Genomic DNA, 25,594 nt, shown 5'->3' on the forward strand with positions numbered 1-25,594 from the left:
TCACAGAATTCCTGGCCCACAGTGTTTCTTCCTTCCCACCAGGCCAGGCTGCAACAGTGACAACGATACGGCAATTACTCTATGGCAGGGTTTTATATATATATACACACATTTTTATTGAAGTATAGTCAGTTTACAATGTTGTGCCCATTTCTGGTGCACAGCACAATGCTTCAATCATCTAGGAACATACATATATTCGTTTTCATGTTCTTTTTCACCATAAGTTACTACAAGATGTTGAATATAAGCATTTTGAAAATAAAATTCTGCAAGCCCAAATTATATTTTTCCCATCCTTTTTCACTGTGTGCATTGGATAAATGCCCTATCATAGAAAGAAATGGCCAGGAGATATGTAATTTTTCCTTTGCGGAATCAGTTTTCCCAACTATAAGAAGAGAAATTGGTTTAGACCATTTCTAAGGCCATTTCCCACTACAACATTCTATAATTCAAAGCAGGGATGAGGGTTTTAGTCTTAATCTATATCCCTTTGAACCTCTGGGCCACTTTTTCACTCGGGATTTCATTCTGTTTTCCCCACTCACCCATAACAGCACCATTCTCTCTCTAGGAAAGTGAAAATCAAGAGGTGAAGGATAAGAGATGCCACAGGCTAGTTGTGTGGGTCCAGAGAGGTTCTGAGCTGAAGGCATGAATCATACTCCCCTCCAACTGAACTGTATCTAAATATTGATTTAAATTCATGTATCTGCTCCTTGATCAATGTGCTCTGCAATTGAGAGGTCTGGCACACCGGCCCCACCATCAGCAGTGGAGAAGGACCAGCTCCTCACGGCAGCTCATGGTGGACTCCCAGGCATGGTGACTTGGGGTGGCCCATGTCTGTGAGTACAGGATGGGACTGCTGGCTTATTAGCTGAAAGGTGTCATTCCCGGTCTCTGAAAGATCACTACCATTCTATCCATTCTACCCATTTTTCCACCCCCTCGTGAGATGAAGTACGCCCTTGGCTCACTGACTTGCCACAAGAGTCAGCCCACACCCTTGTCCAGGAAGGCCCAGGATGACGTTGCCTTTATTGATTCAGACCTGCATTTGCCCATCACCAGCTTAATCTCAACTGCTTGTACCTGTCATTTTATCTAAAGGTACCTAACTTTCCCTGTAGCCTACATGGACAGAGAGATGCACACATAGACACACAGATAACACAGATAGATAAACGTAGTATGCTGTGGTTTCTCTTCTTGGCGCCAAGCCCAGTCTGACAAAGACCCTCACCGGGACTGCAGGAGACATGCTGTGGCTCCTTGGTGCTGGGTGGCTCATTAGACATGGATTTTATTTTATTTTATTTTTCAGACATGGGTTTTAATTATGAAATGAATCTTCTCAAGACCATGCAGTGGAGGAGGGGGAGGGTATAGCTCAGTGGTAGAGCACATGCTTAGCATGCACAAGGTCTTGGGTTCAATCCCTAGTACCTCCGTTAAAAAATAAACAAACAAACAAACAAACCTAATTACCTCTCTCCCCCCACCCTCAAAAGAGACAAAACAAACAATCAAAACTGACGTGGAAGGCCAGGGAGCTGTGATTCCCTGTCCGGGTGTCATCCCAGCCTGAAGCTGGCAGGCAGGGACTTTCGTTCATTAGAACTTAACAGAGCGCAGAAAAATACTTACTCTGTCAAGACTCGTGTAGCACCCAGCAGCGCATAGGTAGCACTTTTGATCTATAAACGCCATCAGTTACCACGGAACTCCTGGTCCCGCAAGAATGAATAGTCTTGGCTTTAGAAGACGCCTCACTCTCACACTAATCCAAATCCTCCAGGGTGGAGGGTGTAGCTCAGTGGTAGAGCACATGCTTAGCATGCACGAGGTCCTGGGTTCAATTCCTAGTGCCTCCATTAAAAAAAAAAAAATTAAATAAATAAACCTAATTACCTCCCTCCACCTAAAAAAAAAATCCAAATGCTCTGGACGATGCTTAAGTATTCCTGTCTACGTCATGTTCAAAGCCAGGCTGACCTTTTCCAGCCGTCCCTCTGCCCCCTCTGGCACCCCCAGTACCCCAGCTGGCACAGGAAACACACACATCACTCCAGGGTGTGTTTTTACTGCACAGATCACTTCTGCCTCCCTTCACCCGCTCCCCAAACCTTTACCATCTTTTGTTTGTTTGGGGGGACAGGTAATTATATTTATTTACCTATTTACCTTAATGGAGGCACTGGGGATTGAACCCAGGACTTCGCGCGTGCTAAGCACCCTGCCCCCATCTCTGCACCTTTAGATCCAGGTCTCCTTTGCTTATACTGATGTGTTCTTTTCTGACTTCAAAATCCTGTTCCCAGCCCCCAGCTTGCATGTCCATTTCCAGCCTCTGCTCAGTTTGGTAGACCTACTAATCTTACTATGGGCAGCCTGGCCTCATGCTCTCTACATGTTTTTTAAAAGTTTTAACTTCTAGCTTTGCCCAGTACTCTGGCCTTTCGGGTTCTTATGACGACTTCCTGCTCTAGTCACTGGCCCCTAAATTGGCACCCATAGTAGGTTTCTGGATACACTCAGCCAGAGGGATCGGACACCTTACCGTGTCAGTCCCTGAAAAGGTTCTGACCACCTGTGCTTAATACAGTCGCAGAAGATTCACTCCACCTTAAGAGAATCCATCACCTTTAAAAAACATCTTCCTTTATTGAAGGAAAATCTGTCTCCATTTTACTTTCTTTACCCACAATCTGACCTAGGTTCACCCTCTGTCCACCTAGAGCCATTCTGGCCCCTCACCCCGACCCCAAACATTCTGGGTGGATGTGGCAGGTTGGATTTTACAAAAACGGCTGCAACAGCATGTCTGGTCCAAGAAGCTCTTCCAGAGTCCTTCCCCTTTCTTTTCAAGAGTGGAGCCTAGGTCACGTTCCCTTGAAAGTGGGCAGGCCTTTGTGGCGGACTTGACAGTCCGGGTGCAGCAGAAGTCACACTGCGTGGCCTGTGCACAGCTACTGGCCTCCCCCTCACTTGGACTTGAACCTTTGGAGCCCTGAGCCACCACGTAGTGGAGTTAGACTGCTCAGAAGCCGCCACGTCGAGAAGACCATGTGAAGATACCACCTAGAGTGAGAGGAAGGTGCTGAGGGGCCCAGCTCGCTCTCTTCCCAACTCAGGCGCCAGACAAGGGAGCAGAGGTGCTTCAGAGATAACTGCGGGCCCTGCCGCCACATGACTGCAACCACTTTATTGACCCAGACTGAGACTGCCCCAGGTAAGCCCAGCCAGGTGCCAGAACTACTGTTCCAAGCCAGTGCCTTGGGATGGTTTGTTACCCGGCGACAGATAACCAGGCAGCAGACAGCATGAAACTTCTTTCCAGCCGAGGTCAGTCTTTCAGCAGACAGTTCCTAAGCACCTACTGGGATGGGAAAATCACCTGCTGCTCTAACTAGGCCTCATAGGATGTGCTTGTCTGCTCTCCGGCCTGACCAGAGACACCGTGTTTTGGACACAGGCTCATTTTGGCTGATGCGCCCCTAAAGCAGGGCGACCAGAGCTCAACCCCAGACCCAGCACTTTGTTGGACCAGTCCAGACAGTTTGGGTTCCTAAGCTATACTCACACAGCGGGGGCTCTGCTTCCATCCCAGCTCTGATGAGCGCCGGCTGTGCGACTCCAGGCAAGTCACTGGACCACTCTGGATCCCATCTAGGAAGTGAGGCTGTTAGCGCTCACATAGAAAGGGCAGTGTGACTATTAAACATGAGATACTGTCTGTACAATTCCTGGCAAGATGCCTCACCGTAGTAAACGCTGACTAAGTGGTAGACCCAGTCACTGTTTTCATCCTCTCTTCTGGGAAATAATGGTTTCAATGTACCCTAAAATCAGGTTAGCAGATCTGACTGAGTTTGGCACCTACTTAGATTTTTGGCTTCTATGGAATTTATTCAATTTATTTTTTAAATTATTTTTTTAAATTGAGGTATAGTCGGTTACAATGTGTCAGTTTCTAGTGTAAGCACAATGTCCCAGTCATGCATATGCATACATATATTCATTTTCATATTCTTTTTCATTAAAGGTTATTATAAGATATTGAACATAGTTCCCTGTGCTATACAGAAGAAACTTGTTTTTTTTAATCTATTTTCATGTCTAGTAGCTAACATTTGCAAATCTCAAACTCCCAAATTTATCCCTACCCACCCCCTTTACCCGGTAACTATAAGATTGTTTACTATGTCTAGGAGTCTGTTTCTGTCTTGTAGATGAGTTCATACTGTCCTTTTTTTTCTTCTTCTTCTTCTTCTTTTTTTTCAGATTCCACATATGATAGATATCATATGGTTTTTTTTTCTTTTTCTGGCTTATTTCACTTAGAATGATGATCTCTAGGTCCATCCATGTTGCTGCAAATGGCATTATTTTATTCTTTTTTATGGCTGAATAGTATTCCATTATGTAAATATACCTCAGTTTCTTTATCCAGTCATCTGTCGATGGACATTTAGATTGCTTCCCTATGGAATTTATAGTAAGAGAAAATCTTTAGGTCAGTGCTTCTCAAACCAGGAGAGGACATTGACAACATTGGGAGGGAAGGGTCCCATTCACCTGTATCTGACAAGTGCCCTTAAGGGCACTGGGTCTGTGGTAAGTTTTTCCCTCACATGTTGTTGTATCGCCACAGGCTCTGGCCTTTTCCTCATCTTGACTTCGCTGGTTGGTTGTCTGATAATAAACACCCTTAAATTTCAGCCTGCTAACGCTGGTTTTTGTTACAGCATGTCAAGATGTCTTTAGATAATGATTCTGTCATCAAACATATTCAGAGATAGTCCTTTGGGCTTTATGTTGCCTGTCAGTTAGACCATCATGCCTTGTCTGTCTTCATCTGTCACCGACAAGGAGCAGGGTTTCCCCCAGACTCTACTGAAGAGCTGCCCCAGCCCTACGTGGGCTCCTCCTGGGGACAGACGTTGAACCAGTCCTAAACCCACCTCGCCGTGCTTTTTCCTGAGCCCTAATGCCCACCTTCTTTACAAAGATCACAAGAGACTTTGACAGATGCTCTGTTGGATGCAGGGGGCTTATATCTGCAGGATCTCCAACAGGCCTGGCAAGAAGTCATCATATGACATCACTTATACATGGAATCTGAAAAATCCCACACACACAGATAACTCATCTACATCTACAAAACAGAAACAGACTCATAGACATAGAAAACAAACTTATGGTCACCAGCGGGCCAAGGTGGTGGGAAGGGATAAATTGGGAGTTTGGGATTTGCTGATGCTAACTACTATATATAAAATGGATACACAACAAGTTTATACTGTACAGCACAGGGAACTGTATTCAATACTTTGTAGTAGCCTATAATGAAAAAGAACATATATGGACAACTGAATCATGATGCTGTACACCAGAAATTAACACAGCATTGGATATCAACTATACTTCAATTAAAAAATGGATGTGATGGTAAATTTTATGTTATATGTATTTACCACAATTAAAAAAATGGAAAAAAAAAGCTATAATATAAAGGGAAAGGTCTCCAGCAGCCCACCCTTAGTGGGGTTTGATGATCTCAGCTTTCCTTTTCTTTTTGTTCTTTTTTGTTTTTAATTGAACTTTCACCACTTTAATAATATGTCCTAGAATCTTACCTGGTATCGACGTTGGAATCACCAGGACACGGAACCTCCTCGTTTTGAGGAGTCACTGGATGAGAGGCTTCCCGCTGGAACATCTCTCCCCGCTTCCTTCCGTCCGCCTGTCTTCTCTCTTCCTCCCTCCCTCTCTCTTCTCGCTCACTTCTTCTCCCTCTCTCTTTCTTTCCAGGCTTATCTATTTATTTACAACCTTGAATTTGGAAATTTTTATTTTTCTGTTTGTTTTATTTTTTAGTATATATATATTTTTTACTGAAGTACAGTCAGTTTATAATGTGTCAATTTCTGGTGCACAGCACAATGCTTCAGTCATACAGGATCATACATATATTCGTTTTCATATCCTTTTTCACCGTAAGTTACTACAAGATGTTGAATATAGTTCCCTGTGCTGTACAGAAGAAACTTGTTTATCTATTTTATATATATTAGTTAGTATCTGCAAATCTCGAACTTCCAATTTATCCCTTCCCACCCCCTTCCGCCCAAGTAACCATAAGTTTTTTTATGTCTATGAGTCTGTTTCTGTTTTGTAAATAAGTTCATTTATCTTTGTTGTTTTTTTTTTTTAAGATTCCACATATAAGTGATCTCATGTGGTATTTTTCTTTCTCTTTCTGACTTACTTCACTTAGAATGATGATCTCCAGGTCCATCCGTGTTGCTGCAAATGGCATTATTTTATTATTTTTATATGGCTGCCACTCAGCACTTCTTAATCAGAATCTGCCTTTTAATAAGATTGTAAGTGATTTGTAGACACACTAACAGTTAAGACACTATACACTAGTCCACCAGACCCCTCCCCACACATGCTAGACAAAAATCCGAGTCCTTGAGGCTTCTGGAATCCCTGATAGATTCCAGTGTGTGAGTGGGACGCACGTTCTATTTCAGCGTAACCTGACTACCTACAGACTGGAAAGCCTATCAGTTGTCTCATTAACGTTCCCCTTTTCCTCCTTAAAACTCCTCCTGGTAGTTGCCACTTCTTCTTGGGTAGGACAATCAGAGCCCAAGAAGTCTCAACATTCTGAACGCTTTCAGAAATAAAGATGCCCGTGAAATAGCTTTTCACATCATCAGTTTGGTCCAGAGGAGAAACTATCAAACTGTGTCAGATGTGTATTCCGGCCCAGCCTTTGCCCTTCACGGTGTGATTTTTAAGATCGTCATGTAAGTCTTGGGTCCAAATGTTTATACACATCTATAGAAGGAGGGGTTGATCTAAGCACCTCTTAAAGCCTCTGTGTTATGTGTGATGACTTTCAGACAGGCGGCAGCAGCAGGAGATGCCAGCAGGCAGACTGGAGAGCCAGGCTACTGGTCCGGCCACTTGCCGGCTGCATGTCTTTGGGCAAACTGTGTAATACTGCGTGCCTGCTCTTGGTGGGGGAGATGCGAATAAAGTTCACGCCTACCTCACGTGGCTGTTAAGAGAATTAAGTGGGCTGTTACTTATTAAGTAGTTAGAACCCTACCAACCCACAGGAGGTGCTAGATGAATATTTCTTAATTTGTTTTCCAGTAGTGGATTCTTTGATCATTTATTTGGGCATCTTTCCTCTGGTTCCTGTCTACTCAGGAGCCAGTGCAGAGGGGCGAGTCATAAGTATGAGCCATCAAGACACATCTTCACCTACAAGCACTGACTGAGGCGCTCAAGGGCGTGAGGTCCTGGGGAGCAAGCCTGGCCAAACGTCTGTGCTTGGGGAGCCCACCCAGCACACGAGGCAGCTGCCAGGGAAACACTGCACCTTGTCTCCACCTTGTCCCTGTTTCCCGATCTCATGACCCCCACGTGCCCTCGGGAATATTCACTGACGTCTGGTGTTTAGATCCTCTGTTTATGACATGTTTTGCACCTGGAGCTGGTCTGGTTTGTAGTGCATTCTGAGCTCTGTCCTGTAGAAGCTCCAGCGTTAACTCCAGAGCCGCAGACTTGGAGCCCATGGTCACTCAGCTGGCACACAGCCTGGACTCCCCAGCCCCCAATGTGGGGGAGGGACAGTTTTCAGGCTTCCTACCAAGAACAAGATGAATTCTGAGATGGTATGTCAGTTACCTATTGTGCATTAAAAAAAAAAAAACACCAAACTTAGGCTTAAGACAACAATCATTTGTTTAACTCATGATTCTATGAGTCAACAGTTTAGCTGAGACTGAGCTGGGGAGTTGTGGTCTTGGCAGGGCTCCTTCCTGCCCCATGATGAACTGCGGCCAGGTGGCTGCTTTGCCAATGTTGGCTGGGAGAACCCAGTTCGTGTGCCTCGGGTCCACATGGTCTCTCATGCTCCAGGAGGTCAGCTTGGACATGTTTACATGGTAAAGTCAGGGGCCAAAGAAGTGAGTGGAGGAGTGTGAGGTCCTTACAGCCCAGGCTCAGAACCAGCAGTGTCACTTCCACCACATTTTATTGGTCAGAGCCAGATGCATAACGCAAGGGAGGCGAAATAAACTTTATTTCTTGGCAGGAGAAGCTGCAAAGCCACAAACCAAGGGAGAAGGAAAGGGTGCATTCTGGCAAACGACGTCCCATAAATGGTTCATGTGGATTCCTACCTGAGGACCAGTGTCCGGGAGTAAATTCTCCTTGTGGCATCCTACTGCCTCTGCCCGCATCTAAGTAAATAACCTGTCAGCTGACAAGTGACCAATCACCCTGAGAATGTATCACTTGAGAGGGGAAAGTGTTCTGAAATTTAGTATCTGCAGAACTGAGCCGAAAAGTTACTGAAGCCGAGGTTTCAAAGCTGAAATTTCTTATCCTTGCCTTTCAAGGAGACCAGAGAAGGCTTAGAGGAGAGATGCAAACCACGTCTCTCTGCATTGATCTTTGAATAATTTTAAGTCAGTCACAGGGACTCCATATGATAGGTCCCCAGGCAGCCCACCTCCCTTTGTGTGTTATTTCCTTCTAACATAACACGCTTGTCAAAGCGGCACAGTATTACAGAGAAATGGCTGTGGGAATGCATGCAAAAGAGCGTTTTCTATTTTGATGCACCAGGAGTCAAAGTGAACATCAGAGAAGCCATTTAATTTTGAAACCAACTCTAGTGAAGCTTGTTTCATCACTGTTAAAAATTCAATTACCCTCCTTCTGAAAGTGACTTCTCCATCTAATGTTTTACCCCTACTGACTGTATGGGGTATTTGAGTGGAACATACGCACTATGACTTGAGACACGCTCTTACCAGGGTGTTGGGGAACTGATTCCGCCCAAGAGCCTTGCTACTGTTATATTTTCTTTACGATGGTCCATTCGATGCCTCCGTTCCCGATTGAGTGCAATGATCATTTTATACCTTTTTATTTCAACATGGTGGGAAATTGTGCAAATTATGCATCTTCCTTCTTTCCTGTTCCACTCCCACCCCCACTGTAACAAGCAGGCAGAGGTCATTCCGGGGGTAACTTTTACTTTACTTCTGTAAGAAAAGGTCATCACAGGTTGACTCATTTTCGCAGATCTTTAAAGCCATGTATTGATCTAAGTTGATAGGTGTCTCTCTTGAGGACCCAGACTGCTATCCTGTGTGTCTTGTGGGCGTGAAGATGTACAGAACCTTCTTAGGGCTGAAGCACAGGGTGACGGTTAGCAGTCTGGCTTGGGCGGCTAAAGGACTGATTTAGAATCCCAGCGCTGCTGTGTACAAGCCATGTGAGCTTGGAGGAGCCGTTCGCATCTCTACCTTATAAGGCCACAGGGATCCTATCTACTCACTGGCTGGCTATGGTGATGGCTGAGATAATGCAGAGAAGATGCCCCCATGCAGTCATTTCTTTTGTGGTGGTGCTAATGGTGGTGTAGTCATTCCTTCTGTTTTAGAGTGAGGTCACTGGCTGCAACAGAGGCTCAGCCAGAGGCTGGCCAATGTCTGGTCTACTCAATGCACATTTATTAAGCACCTGCAGAATACTGTCTTCTGCATCCAGGAATCTCATTGTGAGGAAAGCAGGCTCTAAAAAGGCTCAAGTCATGGAAGGAAGGGAGGAAGGGAGGAGAAAGTTGATTTCAGGAGTAATTCATCATTTCCCATGATTCTTCACTTTCCAAATTGATTTTCTCCAGGGGTCCCTGAAGCTGATCTTTTACACAGCTGAAATTTTTTTAAAAAGTTTATTAAAATGTAAAAAGAAAAAAATCAGAACTGTCACTCTTGGGGCCAGTGACTTCTTTTGCCTCAAATTGAAAACTATTTACAGACTTTAAGAACAACTTTAGAAAAAGAGATTGAAAGGACACAACCTATTTAAATATCTGTACAAAAAAACTTCTTCAAAGAACTCGCACATTCAGAGAACTTCCCATTTTTGAGATTTAGGTATTTTGCATTCCGTAATCACTTTATTAGCTAGGGGTCTATCGGAAGCCAGACAAGGAAAGTTTAATGTGAAAAATTATTAACAGGGAATTGGCTAAGAGGAGGGGGAATAAAGAACTCTTAAGGATACCCTAGGGCTGGGGGTAGTGGGTGATACCCAAAGAGGCAACAAACTTGAGAAGGGTGTATTCTTCCCAAGGCTGGGATTCGGAGCTTGTTGGCAAGGGTGTGGTTGAAGCCCACTGGATGATGGAGAATTTGCTGTGTTGTGTCCAAAGTCAGTGGGCTGAGGCTGAGGCTGGCAGGCAGAGAACCACCTGGGATGCCAAGGAAAGTCACCAGGAAGCTTCCCAGAGGGGTGACGGGTGGATGCCATTGCCTTTCTGGAAAGCCAGCTGGGACACCTGATGGATTCGCTAGAAGGGTTTTGAGAAGCTCCCTAAAACCGTGGTGGGATACTGTTTATTCCTTGGGAAGAATCTGGCATCCGAAAACGACCAGGAAATGAGCTGGGTACCCCGAGAACTCATTAGCTGCCCTTAGAAGTGCAGCTGTACACCCCACGATCAGGTGACTCTTGCTGCCAGCTCTGAGGACATGGCCACAAAAAGCCACCCACTTGGCAGAAGCACCACCAGGGCAAGAGGGGGCACACCAGAGCCGGGACGAGAACACCCTTTCCTTCTCCAGTGTTCTCTCAGCACCCTCGACTGACAAGACTTAACATCATCCTGGCTGTCAAAGGAAAGTAGCTGTAAGGTCCACCTCCCGGCCACGAAGCAGGCAAAAAGGGTGATCCTGGAACTGAGGGCAACACGCTATTGGTAACTGGCCCAGCCACGTGAGCGGGAGAAGAAATAATTGGAAAATTCAGCACCGTTTGTTTTCTTTTCCAAAAAAGAAAGGATAGGTTTATACAAAGATACTATATCTTTATCTTCCTATATCTCCAAAAAGATTTCTCAGAAACTGCTTATAACATTTCTATAACTTTAATAAAGAATTCTCATGAAATGATAAAACTGTGAATGCTAGTGCAGAGTGCCATTCAAACCATGTGGGCATTAGTGTATTAGAGTTATTTCTATGACTTTACCTATGATTTACTTGTATACATTAGGTAAGCTGTGCATTTAAGCCAATGATGGCAACTGGGTTTTTTAGACTTTCTGAACTGCAGCAAAATATTACTTTCAGAAACACAGTTCTAATTTTTAGAAAGGGGATGTGAAGAGCTCAAAAGTTACCTCGATGCAGCAACAGGTCCTGAAAGGCTTGTTCCGTTTCATTCAGTTCAACAGATATTTATCACCCAGTTGTCTTGACGCTAATTCCTCAGACGTGAGCCAGGGATTGAGGGAGGAAGTGCTCCCAGTGAGGACCTGGGAGGGAGTGAGAAAGCAGGACAGGAAAAAGGAGGAGTTCACACAGAGGTGTGATCTCAGGGGAGCCCCCAGAGGGCTGCTCTCACTCTCGACCACTAGTCACACCTTGAAGTTGTCACTTTGTCCTGGAAGCTCCTGTCCCCCTGCTCATGTGCTCACACTCAGGTATAAATTAGACCCATTGAAATCCATGGTTTGGCCCTACCTGACCATCCCCATGTCAACCTGATCCCTCGCTATTTTATTTTTCCAAGAAGAAAATGAAATGTTAATTACTCTCGTCTCTCCGTCCAGAATTCACAAATAGGCGGAACTTCTCTCCTGTACACCGTGAACGGATTCAAACACCGTGCTGCTGACTTTTTCCCCTGTGGTCAAAACAGAAACTCGTTTGCTTTGCTCTCAAATTTATTTGGAAAGGATGTTGTTACAGCGATGCTCTGTGAATTATTACAGCTAACTTTTCCGAGCGCCTGCGTCCAGAGGCATAATTGAAATCCCAAAATGAACTCCATTGATTTAAAAAAAGAGGTTTCAGCTTGTTCTTAAAATTAATGCTGCTTTCTGCTTTTATTCTCTCTCTGTCTGCCTTTAGTAAGTAAGCAGGGCTTAGCGAATGGCATTTTTTTTTAGTTATTTATAAAACATAATAACTAAAAGAGTAAAGATGTGGTCACCAAACTGCCCCTGGTACCTGTTTCCCTCCTCCCTTTCTCTTATCACAGCGCCTGTACTTGGATGATGTGTTTCATCAGGCAGGAGAGTCCCCGTATGTTTCATTGCACCAGCAATTGCTTGTGACCTCCCAGGGAAAATGTAGTGGCATCAGGCTCTAGTAGCCACTTCTGCTCCTGGAGTATCATTATTTTTACAAATTGTGCATCATTATGCTTTTACGAGAGGGCTATTATATGTTGTAAATAGCACAGGCCCAGAAGCGGTTGCCCTGTGGGTCCCAGCGAGGGCACCGCCAGCTGCACGCACAGGAGATTGGAGAGAAAACTAGCTCTTCATCTGAAACACACACACTCGGCTGGTAAAGGGCAGGTGCGGGTCACGCTGGGAGGCTGAGGTCAGGGTGGACAAGGCACCTGTTTGGAAGCCAGGCAGGAGTTATTTAGGTCCCAGCATATTCCTGAACTCCTCTGTACTTCAGTTTCTCAAGATTTAAAAGGGAGATGCTCTTCCTGCCTCATGGGGATACGAAGTATTGGAGCTGCTTTGGAAACCAGTCTGGAAGCATCTATTGAAATTAAAAAAAAAAAAAAGCACACGTATCCTTCAAACCAGAAACCACACTTCCGGAATCTATGCTGTAGGAATAAAAGGACATGTGTGTACTTGAGTGTTTGGACAGCATTATTGCCAGCACCCACAAAATGCTCTGGGGAACAGATGAATGAAATGGAACACCCACACCCTGGAAAACGGTGTGCCCTCAGGATGATGAGTGAGAGTTTGTCATGCAGATATTTTCATAAGGTTTGCTTGAAGAAGGAAAATAAAATACAGAAAGGGGTGACTAGTGCAGGTCATTCTACACATTTTAAGAGCCTTCCATATGTGTGTTATGTATGTGTAGGAATGTGCGTGTGTTTTTATGATCGATATGAGTATGGAAACACAAGATGGAAATGGAAATTGAGGACACACAAGATCATAAAATAATGAAGTAAGGAGTTAAGAAAAAGGGAGAAAGAAAAGACCACACGAAAAAGTGCTGTGATCTGTTATGGGCTGAATTCTGCACCCCACCACCGCCATTTCATATGTTGAAGCCTCAACCTCCAGTACCTAAAATGTGACTGTCTTTGGAGATAGGGCCTCTCAAGAGGCCACTGAGGTTAAATGAGGAAATGGGGGTGGGCCCCCATTGAGTGTGACTGGTGTGCTTATAAGAAGAGAAAGTCAGGACGCAGACATGCCCAGAAGGAAGACCATTTCACACTGGGCGGACACGACCACCTAGAAGCCAAGGAGAGTGGTCTCAGGAGGAACCAACCCTGCCGACACCTTGGTTTCACAGACACAGAGAAAACTAAGCAAAATCAGGAGACAGAGGAATTTGTTTCAGTGGAAAGAACGAGAGAAAACCCCTGAAAAAACAACTGATGAAACAGAAATAATTTGGCTAGGTAAAGAGTTCAAGGCATTGTTAATAAGAATGCTAACAGAATTAGGAAAAAGCATACATGAACACAGTAAGAATTTTAGCTAGAAACTAGAAAAAGTCAAAAAGAGCCAGTCAGGACTGAAGAATACAATAGCTGACATGAAGAGCATACTAGAAGGAGTGAACAGCAGACTAGGGGCTACAGAAGGACGCACACGTGATCTGGAAGACAGAGCCGTGGAAATCACGCAATCAGGACAGCAAAAAGAAAAACACGTTGAAAAACTGAAAACGGTTTAAGGGACCTCTGGGACAATACCAAACATACCAACGTTCACATTACAGGGGTCCCAGAAAGAGGAGAGAGAGAGAAACAGGTCAAAAATGTACTTAATGAAAGTATGGCTAAGGACTTCCCAAACCTAAAAAAGGAAACAAATATCCACATACAGAAAGCACAGAGAGTTCCAAACAAGATGAACCCAAACAAACCCACACCCAGACATATAATTAAAATGGCAGAAGTTAAAGAGAGAATTCTAAAGCCAGCAAGAGAAAAACAATGAGTCATATACGAAGGAACCCCCATGAGGCACTTAGCTGACTTCTCTGCGGAAGCTTTGCAGGCCAGACGGAGTGACACAGTATATTTAAAAAACTAAAAAGGAAAAAATCTGCAACCTAGGATAGTCTACCCAGCAAGGTTATCACTTAGATAGGAGAGAGAACAAAATTCTCAGACAAGCAAAGACTGAAAGTTCATCGATACTGAACCCACCCTAATAGAAATGCTAAAGGGTCTTCTCTAAGGGGAGAAGAAGTAAGGATCTATAGCAAAGGGGAAAGCCCCACTAGGAGAAGCTACGTGTCAGCCACTTAAGTAAGCTTGAACGAAGATTAAAAGACAAATGCAAAGTCAACTTAACTTCCATAAACAGTAAAGGCATAAACATAAAAATATTTAATACGACGTCGAGACACAAAATGTGGGGGAGGGAGGTAAAAAATTGTAGCTCTTTCAGAATGGGTACGAGCTTAAATGATGACCAGTTTTAAACAAGTAGGTATAGCGATAGGTCAACATATATGAACCCCGTGGCAGCTACAAATCAAAAACCTACAACAGGTATGCAAACACAGGAAAGAAAGGATCCCAGCCTCCCACTACAGAAAATCAGCAGACAAGGGAAAAAACTAAAAGAAGAAGAAAACAGTGGAGAACTGTACAAGCAACAAGAAAACAATTAACAGACTGGCAGTAAATACATACCTGTCCATGATCACTTCACGTGTCAATGTACTGAACACTTCAATCAAATGACAGAGGGTGACTGATCAGACTTTTTTGGTTTTTTTTAAAGAAATTCCTAGTCTTGATTTGTCTTGTTAAGGGTTCTTTAGAGAGATTTTCCATCTTCAGGTTGAAGTATCTGCTTTGTTTTATTTTTTATTTTTGCTTATTCCTAGTTTTACTACAATATGATCAGAGAATGCTGTCCAGAGCAGCATTTACTTATAAGCAAAATTTATAAAATTTTCTATTTTATGTAATTTATCATGGCTTATTTATAAAATAACATGTCCATTTTTCTGCATATACCGGACGAGGTGTGGTTTCAATGATCCGGGTGGGAAGCCTGATAAATTTCCGTTGATATAATGCGTTTTAAGATCACCCTGACTTACGTCTGTCCACTTGATGCTGTGTATTTTGTTATGTATACTTGTGGGGTTTTTCCCCTAAGTGGCTTATTTTTGCTTTTAAAAAATTTCTTTCTTGGTATTTAGAAAGGGTTTGTATTTTTGTCCTCGTATTTACCTAAGTATTAATACCTTTTCTACGTTCTTATTTTCCCTTTTCCTTACTCAGCCTTCTACTGTTTGATTTGTCATCTTTAAGTGATATCCTCGCTGATTGCCTGCGTGATCATTAGTGTGCTCATTCTGCTTTCCTTTTTCCCCTCCCTTCTTGTCTTATGTTTCAGTTGTGCTGTTTCAACTTTATCAACACAAAACATTTACAAACTGTCTCCCACCCTTACCATTTGCGTGTTTTTGTCTCAGATCTATGAATATATATGTCTAAGTGTGCTGATGAAGATACATAACATATATACACATATAGTCAACATTTTGACATTTTTCCAAACTTGTCCATCCTCTTGAGCACCTTGAGATTTCTCAAGAACTTATGAATATGGTGTTCCTTAAGTCTTAAGTCCCTGCATGTTTAAATTTGTTTTTAATTTGAGTTGATCTAAAAGTCTACCTAAATTAGGGGAAAAAATCCTTGGTTCACAATTTCATTCTTGAAGTTTCGAGAAACCGTTGCTCCAATTTCTTTCGCTTTACACGTTGCTGTTGGGAAGCGTGATACAGTCCTGAGACTTTATCCTCAACTGATGACGCAGTCGTTTTACTGAGAGGCTCAGGTTGTTTTTTCTTGATCTCTTAAAGTCTAAAACTTATTCTAAGTTGTGGTTTGGAGTTGACAGTCCTGAGCACATGGTGGACTTTTTCAATATGTGAGTTCCAGAATATTTTGTTCTCCTCGAGTGTTTTCTTGGATTAGACTCTTAAAGATCAGTTAGAGCCATTGTTCTGTTTCCTCCTTCGTGAATGCCACTTAGACTTATTCCAAGAATACTTACACTTGTTCTCAGATCCTTTGTTTCACTTTCTTTACCTTAACTTTTTATTTTCTCAAAGTTTCTTAATTTATTTTTAAAATTTTATTATTATTTTTACTTATCTAGGGGAAAAGGTAATTAGGCTTATTGATTGATTTATTTGATTAGAGGTACTGGGGATCAAACCGAGGACCTTGTGCATGCTAGGCACGTGCTCTACCACTGAGCTGTTTCCTCCCTCCTTTAAGCTATACTCTCCACACGCCCCCCTACCTTAACTTATTTTCAGTCAAGTTGATTTTTCCCTGGGGACTGCAATTTAATCTCTGTTTCTGATACAGTTTTTATTTTTATTTAAGTTATTTCCTAAGTCTGATTGTCTATTTCACGTATTGCTATTTTCTGCCCATTCTCCTTCAGATTTCTTATTTGAGGTGCCCTTGTGTATCTGTAAATAGTTGTTAATAGCACATGATATGTTATGTATAGTTTTATTCTGCTATTCCTCTACTAATTTACATCAATTGTTTCCCATTTTCATTGTTCGTATATAATAACTATATGGAGGTTGCCCGTGTTCTGTTTTTAAATGTCTTAGATTTAACAGGATGATCATTTTAAAATGTAGCAGGCAGGGGTTTGAATGACTCAATTGCTTTCTTCGTTTAAGAGCGCCCTCTTCTGTCGGGGTAGTGAAGTGCATGTTCTTTAATATGTGGCATCTTCAGGGGAGGAGGATGTGATGCGGGCCCCTAGTCTGTTACACTCATTTTTTCCCATAGGGTGCTTTATCACCTCCAGCACCATGTGCTTTAAGACTTCACCTTCAGATTCTCCCATAGGTTGGTACTGGGAGACAGTTAATTTGTTATCTGCAAGGGATCTGCACTGGAACCCTGAAACATTCTCCAGATTAGGGAGCATTGATACCTCTATGATACTAGGGCCAGCAGTTTTTGGCAGGAAGATGCTAACTCTCCCCAGCTTCCTTCGTTTTCCAGAAATTTCTGTGCCAACCGTCTTTTGCATGGCTTACAGCAACAGTCACAAAGGCAAATGCATATAAAGACCTGATGGAAATTTAAATAAACTGAGCTGGGGGGAGACTGTGACACTTATCACGTGCCAGGCACTGCTTTATGTATATCAGCTCCTTGCTAGCCGCTGTTTTACAAGACAGGCGTAATTAGTGTCCCGATTTCTCAGATGAGGAAATTGAGACATAGAGATGTTCGTGCAGAGACAACTTTCCTGTATAAAGGAAGCAGCGGCCACTCACTGTAACAGGCAGGAATCTGGGTCATGATCATGTATTTTTTAAGAACGTGAAATCTGAATTTAATGTGAACTCTCTCAATTAAGGGACAGAAAAAAAAAAAAACCTGGCAAGTATTTAGAAATCATAGCTAAAAACACCATGCAGGCCAAAGAAAGCACCTCTGTAGGCCAGCTATGACTTCAGACAGCCCGTTGACAACCTCAGGTCAATGGCTCTGAAAGCCTGATAAGCAGCAAAGCTCAAATGGTTTTAATCAAAAATACAGAGAATGCTGGTAAGTTAACGTGAATCCCCTCTGATTGGAGAAGAACCGAAGGTGGCCCACTAGGACACTGTGTTTCCTCCTCGGGAGGCCCTGGGACAGCTCTGGGGAAAGTCAGGTAAAAGTTGCCCAGGAAAGCTCCCCAGCACGCAAGCTTCTTTTGCATTTTGCACACAGGAGCCCAGCCACTTGGCCCCTCCTTTTCAATTACTCTGCTTTGCATTGAGTTGCCAGGAGGATCTCATTTCACCTCTAATCATTTTTTCCGACACTTTTATTTAGGAAAACAAATAACCATCCCTTGAGCGGAGGACGAGGCTGAAATTGTGGAACCATGACCCAATCGGAAGAAAATGTTTGGTTTACTGTGCCCATTTCTTACAGTTCTTGGTTTTTTTAAAAAAAATTTTTATTTATTTGTTAATTTTTTATTAAAGTATAGTCAGTTTACAATGTTGTGTCAATTTCTGGTGTATAGCAGAATGTTTCAGTCATACATACACATACATACAGTTTTCATATTCCTTTTCATTGTAGGTTACTACAAGATATTGAGTATAGTTCCCTGTGCTCTACAGAAGAAACTTACTGTTTATCTATTTTACATATGGTAGTCAGTATCTGCAAATCTCAGACTCCCAATTTATCCCTTCCCATCCCCTTTGCCCCTGATAACCATAAGTTTGTTTTCTGTGTCTGTGAGTCTGTTTCTGTTTTGTAGATAAGTTCATTTGTGTCTTTCTTCTCTTTTTGGTTTTTGGGTTTTTTCAGTTCTTGTTTTTTATAACGTCGGGTTAGAAACCAACATACACAGCAATGGCTGGGCTATAAATACACCCCCGAATGACTTCATGTCCCAGAAAGTTAGTTCCTGCATATCCACACCGTGTCTCTTTTCAAAGGGCTTTCCTCCAAAGAAAACACCAGTAGCAATTAAGGCAGACAAATAACTAATTTGGGTGAAAATAGTGTGAGAGTCAAAGGTTTTTTTATAAGCAAAAGTTCTTTTTAAAATCATCACAATTAGCTCTAATTGGCAGCCCTTTCTCTTCTGTCTGTGGACTCCTATGAGGGCCTCTTGAGACCTCGTGGCCACCGTGACCCTCCCATGAGTGAGCAGAGCTGGGAACAAGGCCAAGCCAGCCCGTAGACGATCCTAGAGCACAGCAGTTCTGGGAGTTGGTCCTTGTGCCTCCTGGCACCACAGTTTCTTGTGAAGAGGAGGGTCTTGTTTGAGATGCTGAGTTTGGGGCCCCCACCTCAGACAAACCACGTTATAATCTCTGCAGTCTCAGCCGTGAAATTTGGCATTTTAACAAGCTACCCCAGGTGATTTGTGGGCAGACTATAAACAGAACTCTTATGACAGAAGGCATGGAATAGAAACAATAAATGTTCACATTCTTGTGCATGTGGGCTAAGCATGCCTCCAGCCATATCTATCAGTCAACAAAGGATGTTGCAACCATCAAGCCCACAGCCACTGCAGCCGCCCCCAACTGTGCACCCTGAGGGAACACGGGATGGAGAGAACAGGGCACACTGGTCCTAGAGAGCTAAGGTGCACATCAAAGGAATTTCAATAAGCCCAGACTCTTGCATCTTCCCATACAAAGAAGCGCAAAATTCATTAACTTCAGATGTCTGGTTTTCTTTAATTTACAGGAATCTTTCAATGTTCCAACTATCTGGTTTTTACTGCAAAACCCCATATATCCTGGCTCCTCCCTTACCTCTTCGGAGCAGTCCCTCAGCGCTCTCTGAGAGGCTGCCTCCTGGGCTTAAGTCCTAAGTTAGTCCCCGAACAAAACATACTTCTCAGCTTTTAGGTTGTGCATTTTTTTTTCCAGTCGGTATGCATTTCTTATGTGTTAGGCACTGGAAGTGCTTTCCGGAGGCCAACTCGCTACTCCCCACCAGCCGCTTGTGAGTAGGTCCAATGATCCTTACTTTCTAGAAGAGGAAACAGAGACCCAGAGACACCGCATGCATTTCCCCAGGTCACACAGCGGGTTAGAGGCAGAGATGAGAGCCGGACGCAGGCACTTTGGTTTCAGAAGCCACTCTTCCCACTGTCATTCCACAGCCCTGCTCACACAGTGGCCCTGGGGTGCTGGTTTAAGACACAGGTTCTGGACCCTGTCACCCAGAGATTCTGATTCGGGGGGTCTTGGGGAAGCGCCACTCGCCTGCTGGGTCTGAACAAGTCTCGGGGGAGCACTCCTGCTCACCATGCGTCCCTTCCAATGCGAGGTTTTCCTGAGACGGTCCTTGAAGTCGGCTTCCTCCCGCGATCCCTCAGAAACTAACAGGCGTGTGGTCCCTCCCTCCGTCCCAGACGCTGGTCTCACTGGAGCACCCCAGAGCCCCCTCTCCCTTGTATGGTCAGCCTGGCTTTTTCCACCAAGCCCTTCCCTCTCTCTGAAAATATGCTTAAGTCCTACAACTGAGCAGGTCCCTGTGGGGCCTTCACAGGGTCAGACCCCTCCCCACCCCGTCATCTGCTGTAGCTCCTCTCTGAAGGACCCAGATAAAAGTATCGCATGCATATGTCCTGAGTTTTTCCGTTGCTAAAAAAACCACCTCCAAAGGGAAGAAATGAACTACTTGATGCCCACGAGCACATGGCCCCAAGCTTTCTGGCCCCCAGGGATTTATAGTGTTCAGCGGCCGGTTACGTCGTCACCAACCAATCAGACAACTGTGCAGAGCTGACCACGCCCCCTGCGACCCCCTCCCTCACCTGCATTTAATTAGGCTTTGCTAATACCCTTCAGGGAACTCGAGGTTTTTTTGGCGGGAGCTCCACCCCCCCGCCCCCCAACCCTCCCCCAACCCCCCCACTCCAGCTCTTCGCTCCACCCTGTGGTAAACCTCGCTCTGCCCCAAACTTCGAGGTTTTGGTGTGTTTGGCCTCACAGTGCGTGGGGCACGGACTTGCCTCCGCTAACAGTTTTGGTCAAGCGAGTCCCGGAGTCTGTGCCCGCGGCGGGTGGACCTCGGCCCGGGCCCCTCCCCCGGGTGGCAGCAGCGGCCGGGGCTCCCTTCGCTCAGGGGGTCTCGGAGGGACCTGCCCTAAAGGCGCAGGCCGTCCCGCCGCGAGGCTGTTTGGAGCCAGAACCTTCCAGAGCTGCGTCCACACCCCGGGTCGCCTGAGGGTGAGTGAGCCCAGCTCCCGCGGGCTGGGAGTTCTCTCCGCCGTCCGGGCCCGTCCGCACGGGGAGGGGGCCGCTCTGGGCTCAGGGCCGGCCGCTCCGCGTCCTGTTTGGAGCTCTCGAGGCCCAGCTGTTCGGAGGCCCCGGTCTAGGAGTACCGGCGGAATTTTTAGACGACGTCTCCTCAGGTTTGCCGTCTGTGCGACCGGAGCTGCTTCGCGGCTTGTGTTTCTGTGGGTCTGCTTTCGGGGTGAGCCCCGCGGGCTTGCGCAGGATGGAAAATCCCACCCGCTCCGCCCGGCTGCTTCCCCGGCGGGGCCGGCGCCCCGCTGGGTCCCGCCTCCTTCCAGAGCTGGGCTCGTGCGTTTGCAGGCCTCCGTCTGGGCGTGGGAGTGGGATTCGGGGGCTGCACCTAGTTGAGCTTTGTTTGTGGCACCGTGTGTGTTGTTTGTACGTGCGTCAGAACTGGCACTGGCCGGTTGAGACGTCCCTGAGTAACAGGGTCACGTGTGAGGACACCAGGGTGTCCTTCCGTGTTGCGTTGGCCTCGCCCCGGGCAGAGCCTTGGTCGGGACTTTCCCTCGTCCAGCCTCGTCTCTGAAGGGGCGCTGGCTGGGGTTCTCCCCTTTTGGGCTGGCGGGGCTTTGGTTGGGAATCTCGCTGTGGGGGCTGTGACCCTGAGAGACGGCTTTCGTTGTTTGCTTGATACTTGGTAACATCAGCTGTGAATAATTGTGTGGTTGATCAGAGCTCTGTTCCATCTTACATACAGTCCTCCCAGAGTGTATTTTGCAAAACCGGGAGATCTTCAGCTATGCTGCCTTAAATGAAAGAAAATGGTATTTTTACTGTAACAAGATGTGAGCTCAGGGCTCCCTGAAATCTGGAGAATAGTGGCCCTAATGGCTCTGCTGTTGTATCAAAGTGGGCCTTTTGCAATTTGGCTTTTATCTTAGAGGGGTGTGTGTGTGTGTGTGTGTGTGTGTGTGTGTCTTGGTACCTGAGTCCAAATCCTGTTCTCTCTTCCTACTTTTGCTGAAAGTGAGGCATGTGAATGTGAGCAAATTATATATATATATATATATATATATATATATATATATATATATATACATATACACACATATATATATATATAATTGTCTGTTACTGTTATTTCTTTAAACTGAAGTGCATATTTAGGAACTGGGGGAAAAAATCCCTGAAAATAGCCAAAATGCTTGGGTTTTGTATAAACCCTCAAAGGAGGGATTTACACTTCTCTCTCTGAGTCTTTGGGATGTAAGTGACCTGCCTGGGCTCTCGAGGAAAAAGTTTTTTGTTTTTTAAACTCAGGCAGAAAAACTGTGAGATCTCTGGTTCAGTCTTTCTTTATGTAAAAACAAAATGTAAAAGAGCTCTATTTAATTGACTCTAAAAGTAAGCACTTTACAAATTACATACTTCTAAGTATAAAAGAAGCTAGACTACACATTTCAGGCTGATGTGCGCTAGGAAATATTGAACATTAAATTAGTATCTGATATGAAAGGTAGTTTAAGTTTGTTGGCATAATCAACCCAAACATGTCTTTTACTGTGCTTAGGTTTACTGAAAGTCAATAGGTTCTTGTTTCTGTTGTAGAGTTTGTTAGAAAGAAAAAAACTCAGTGAGTTTGGTATGATAAAATCCTTATAAGTAAGTTAAATGCAAATAACATAAGAGTTTTTGATTGAATGCTTTGGAAATAATTCTGTTTCAGGAATGTCTGCTTAAAATTGATCTCTCCATACTTGGTAACCTGAAGTTTTAGAGTTGTGTTAACTTAAATTAAATGATGAAAGTTTGTTGACTAGCTAGGTCATTTCCGAACAAAATGAGATACTGGAACATTACTGAACATTGGCTTCTCTTTACAGAGAAACTAAAGGTGTTTAGGACTATTATTAAGTATGTTTGGTATCACACTGAGATATTTCTACAAAAAGCACATTTTTAGAAATTATTGGTATTTATGTTTGCCAGCTGCAGAATGCTAATGTAAAAGATGGTTCATCATTGGTTACGCCTTGGTTTTCACTAGAAATTAAACTGTTTAAGAGCTGAGGATTCTAATTTAAGTATGTCATTAAAGCTACTAAAACCAATAAAGGAAACCTTTAAGTATACAGTAAGAAAGAAGGTTATATCTTTTGAGTTTAAAAATATATATATATTTTGTCCTAAACCTGGTTATTTCTAAATGAAAAAAATGAGGGACAAACGAATACGAATACAGAAAGTTGTGGAAAGATTATAAAAGGGGAGCCCTGAGAAAAGGAGCTTTGTGCGTGGTGGGACTGAGATCAGATGGCACTTAAGTAGGTAAGTGGATTTTGTTATTGTAAGTAGGCTGGTGCAGGACTAGACTTGGTTCCTCTCTGTTAAGAGAACAAGTTCACTTCCTTGTGATAACAGATGCTTCTGATAATAGACTGTGTGAAACTTTCTGATGTTGTTTACAAACTTCCTATCAAATCCTCATCAAAGTTCTTTTGGCTTCAGCCAACTTTGGGGTGCTTCAGAGGACCCCTGAGACATCTCAGAGAAAAATATTAAACTAACTCCGATTGGTTGGCATGTTAAATTACACAGCATTGTCAAATGAGTGATATGCTTCCTCAGATTATTTGTTATGGATAAATGTTATTAGTAGAGATATTCTGGAAACTATAAGGTTTCTGAAATTTAGGTCCGTCCTGGTGTACTGCTGTCAGTCATAATTCTAGTTGTTCTGGTCATAATTCTAGTTCCAGTCTAGTTAGCTTGCATGTTGTATGCCACAGCGACTTGATTAAGCTACTTTGTCATAAATGTTTGTAACCAGATCTTTAACCTTGCATTTTTAAGTCTTCTGTTATTTATGGATAATTCAGCTGTTGCTTTGCAAAACTGCTCCATCTTCAATAAGATTCATAACTTTTTGAGAAGTACAGGTTTCTTTTAAGTCATACTGCTGACCTGAGTAAGATATTTAAAAAGTATAATGAAAAGCCTGATTTTGTAAAACTGTTAGTAAGAAGGATTAATTACATAGAATTGAGTAAACTAGTGAGTATGGTTGTAATTTTTTGGTTTTGTGTGAAATATTACTGGGTCTTAATCTGTGTTTTTTAAATTGAACTGTTTACCAAATGTCTCCCTATCAATATTGAAAGTTATTCTTTTGCTTCGAACAACACTGTTGCCCACACCGTTTGGGATAGAAAGAGAATTCTCTAACGGAGTTGTCACAGAGTATAACCATCATGACGGATAACAATGCTGGCTCTATAACAAGTCTGTTGCTAAAAACACTTGTACAGTGCTTGTGTAACAATTGGGTTTAAGTGATAAGATGTATGGCCTGTAAGTTGTTTCCCCACTGACATACCTCTGAGCCTGTTCACGGTATCTGATTGGTTTTCCCTCAACATAAATAACTAGGCAAATATAAAGGAGGCCCAGCACTGAGGGATGTGATCCCCTCTAGGGCAGGAGCCATCACCCAGCATGGAAGAATGGGTATTCTGGTCATCAATGCTTTCTACTGAAAGATTTGCAGTGCAGTCAGAAGGGGAAATGATGGAGAAATCTGCACATATTGAGGTAAAGGGAAGTCATTCTGGCTTATACATAACTTTATGACCAAAGTAGCCTGTTTTATGTCCCTTTGGACATGCATCTGCTTTGGTCTTGAGGAAGGGAAGGCATATGAAAGTCAAAATGGAGTAGCTGTGGTTCAGACATTCAAGGTAAAACTAGGTGGCCCGGGCGGGGCGGGGCATGATTTCAGACACGTTTCTGTATTGTTGGGAACTCAGATTTTCTGAGCTGTGTCCTACTCGGGAGACCACCGGCCATTCTCAAAGCAGTGTCTGCTGGCAGCTGCAACCTTATGACTTCAAGGTCCCTCTTGTAACTACTAAATTTTTAGACAATAAAATTGCTTTAGATCGGATGTTTGCGGGGAAAAAAGGAGATGTGAAATAGCCAATAGCTCCTATTATATTTATTTATATGTTTGTTTGTTTATGTAAATACCACATCAGAAGTTCAGACCTACTTAAATAAAAGTAGACAATTGGCTACCTGGCTATAAAACTCCCCCAAAGTGCCAGGTCCAGGCTGGTGTTTAGGCTTAGTCTCCTGAATTCCTCAGGGAATGAGAATGAGGTCTATTTGGCCTAAGATGTTCTGGTTGTCACTCCTCCAACTACTTCTGCTTGGGTCTGTTGGCACCAAAAGGGTGGACTAGAGGATTGGGATCTTGACCATACAAGACTCAGATCTAGGAGTTGAAACTCAGGAATATTTTCAATTTGGTGTCCATCCCCTGAACTGAAGCAGGACTATACCCCATTTCAGCAGGAAGTAGCCAGAGCGGCCATTGCCCCATTCCCTGAAAGATTTGGGGAAAGATGAAACAAGACTGGAGGTTGAAACCAAGTGTCCCTAAAACCAGGTTCCTCTGCTGAGTTTGTGATTAATCTCTTTGTCCAAAACATTATTCCCTTTCTTGTCTGACACCTGTTCTGAAGATTGAGGAAAATCAAAGAAAAAGCAGGGGGATTGTAACTGAGCAGGACCCTCTGAGGCCTTCCCGGGACAAGCCCTCCCCCCATACCCTCTGTTATAGCTTAAGCCAAATTATTAATTCTCGTGCTGTTGTCCTGCTTGAGATCAGTTTGCTGACTTTTCCACACGCAGCCATGTCAGTTGGATAAAACTGCATGCATCTGTTTGCCAACTGGGTTATTGCTGGTGAAACTGGGTAGTTGCTCATTTATGAG

General features: G+C 43.8%; 1 long non-coding RNA gene across 1 annotated transcript in view; it reads left to right on the forward strand.

Annotated features, from left to right (window-relative positions):
* The window catches only part of LOC140686698 (uncharacterized), a 90,152-nt gene extending 72,062 nt beyond the window's left edge, over positions 1–18,090 (forward strand). Inside the window, exon 3 of the long non-coding RNA XR_012060501.1 lies at positions 17,932–18,090. This is a non-coding gene — a long non-coding RNA (uncharacterized lncRNA). The remainder of the gene's footprint in view (positions 1–17,931) is intronic.
* The last annotated feature ends 7,504 nt before the right edge of the window (positions 18,091–25,594 follow it).

This window comes from Vicugna pacos, chromosome 17, assembly GCF_048564905.1.
Source record: "Vicugna pacos chromosome 17, VicPac4, whole genome shotgun sequence".
Classification (NCBI taxonomy): domain Eukaryota; kingdom Metazoa; phylum Chordata; class Mammalia; order Artiodactyla; family Camelidae; genus Vicugna; species Vicugna pacos.